Source organism: Crocuta crocuta, unplaced genomic scaffold (genome assembly GCF_008692635.1).
Source record: "Crocuta crocuta isolate KB4526 unplaced genomic scaffold, BGI_CrCroc_1.0 scaffold912, whole genome shotgun sequence".
NCBI classification, from domain to species: Eukaryota; Metazoa; Chordata; class Mammalia; order Carnivora; family Hyaenidae; genus Crocuta; species Crocuta crocuta.
The window spans coordinates 204,746-206,897 of NW_027531033.1; the positions used below are offsets into that span (position 1 = coordinate 204,746).

Here is a 2,152-nt window from a genome sequence, read left to right on the forward strand (position 1 = left end):
AGTTAGAAGAGTAGAACCCTTTGGAGTACATATTGAATTTCTTGCTTAAATAATGAAGATGTAGTTCTGTGTAATCTAAAATTAATTTAAAACTAGTGAAAAGAAGTAATATTCTACTATCTCTTTTTGTTCTCTCCTATTCAAATTTAACAAGTGTTGGCTGCTTTCAGGAGGACAGCACGCAGAAAAGATTCAAATTAGATGTCAAAGTTGAATAAGCCAAGTTTGCCTTCTTCTATTATTTGAATGGGATTTATCTATTTTTTCCAATNTGGCAGCACATACACTAAAATTGGGAAAATAGAAGATTAGCATGGCCCCTTTACAAGGATGACACACAAATTCGAGAAAATTATCTTCTTTTCAGTAAAACTTAGAGCTCTGTAGAATGAACTTCAAAAGCAGTGACCATTTCATAAAGTGTGCTATTCAGATTGAAAACAAGTAAGATGGGAAATGAAAAGTGGAAGAATCACATAAAAGAAATGTATTAGAGGGAGGGGGCTAAAAAAGGCAACCCTTAGCAAAGTCCTTTCACTCTCTGCTCCAAATGCAAGTCAAATAAGACCTTTTCATGTGAGGCAATGCAGTCCTATGACTGAAGTATCATGAAAAATGTACTAGTGGCTTGTTTTCATTTTAGCTGCATTTTTTGACATCTTATGGCCTGTAGAGATATTCTGTGTATCACATACAGAAGACACAAATGCACTGTGTGTCATCTTTAAAGATCATGTTACTGGGACTATATTCATACAGCCTTTGTTTTGGGTTGTTTTCCTAACAGGAACAGTTGATTTGTAATTATTCATTTATACTCTCTTGCCCACTCCTCATTATTCCTACAAGCTGAAGAATCAACCATACTGAAATAAGTTAACAAAGAAACAATGTGCTTTAGAAAACATGACTGAAGCATTCACATCATTTAGAAGAGAAAAATCCCAGGAATAAAAGAGCCCATGCCTGCCTTAAAGCAGAAACTTCCCTGTAGAGAGAAATGGGAAGAAACAAAGGCAAATGCTACTGCAGCTGCATTATTTCTGAAATAGGACACTCAGAAAAGGGCGCAAGCTATTCATGTTTCTAGAAACATTATGTTTGATTCCTCTGCAAAAGATTTAGCAGCTTAGTGGAAAGAAGTAGCACATAAAGGAAAAAAAAAACACAACAACCACGAAACAGAAATTTGCTTAAACTAATATTAGAAGGAAAATATTTCAGAAATTATTGCCTCTAATAATCTCATACTAAAGGCTAAAATAAAAGGTCATAGCTAATTGGCATAAAAGCATGTTTGAACACACAGGAAGTAAAATTCTGTGATGAATCCTACCCAATCACTGCTCTTTCTACCTTCAATAATGTCAGGACATGTATCACTAGAAAAGAACTAGAAAAGAAGCCACATTTCAAAATCCAGTTTTAGGGCACCTGGGTGGTTCTGTCAGTTGAGTGTCCCATTTCGGCTCAGGCCGTGATCTCATGGTTCATGAGTTCGAGCCCTGTGTCAGGCTTGCTACTGTTAGCACAGAGCCAGCTTTGTATCTTCTGTGCCCCTCTCTCTCTCTCTCTGCCCCTTCCCCACTTGCTTTCTATCAAAAATAAATAAATCTTTAAAAGAAAAAAATTGAGCTTCTTTCCACTCTAAGAAAACTTTTGCCATATTTAACTTTTAAAGCAAAATCATCTAGGAAAACAAAACCTATTTGATGGTCAAGAATTGAAGTTAAGTCATTTAAAACGTTATCCATAATGGATAATAAAAATGCTTTCACAAGCATGATTGTGATTAAAAATCATAACTGATAAAAGATGCTACTTTCCAAGGGCTATGCTTTGTTTTAAATAAGCAGGTAAGTTCACACAGAATAACTTTTACTGGAGTTAACCTCCAAGTTAAACAAACAAAAAGTGAATGAACAGAGTTTCATGTTTTCAAAATATCAGAGAAAAAATTAACATATCAATGTAAGACAAGTACTTTTTAAAAATATTTTGCTTTACATGTCTTAATAATAAAGTTTTCTCCTTACAGTGGAATGTAATTGTGACCTATTTCAGTAAAATCTAATATATTATTTGAATGAATTTGGAGAGATAAAAACATTTTTTAAAGTACCAAACCTGCCAAATGACCCTAGTTATTTGA

At 34.0% G+C, this 2,152-nt stretch overlaps 1 protein-coding gene and 1 non-coding gene across 2 annotated transcripts in view; one reads left to right on the forward strand and one right to left on the reverse strand.

Annotated features, from left to right (window-relative positions):
* LOC144237342 (protein diaphanous homolog 2-like) overlaps positions 1 to 2,152 on the reverse strand; it is a 522,961-nt gene that overhangs the window by 158,923 nt on the left and 361,886 nt on the right. The gene's annotated exons all lie outside the window — the stretch shown is intronic.
* Positions 262 to 365, forward strand: LOC144237343 (U6 spliceosomal RNA). Its single transcript, XR_013336834.1, has one exon. It is a non-coding gene; the product is annotated as a U6 spliceosomal RNA (small nuclear RNA).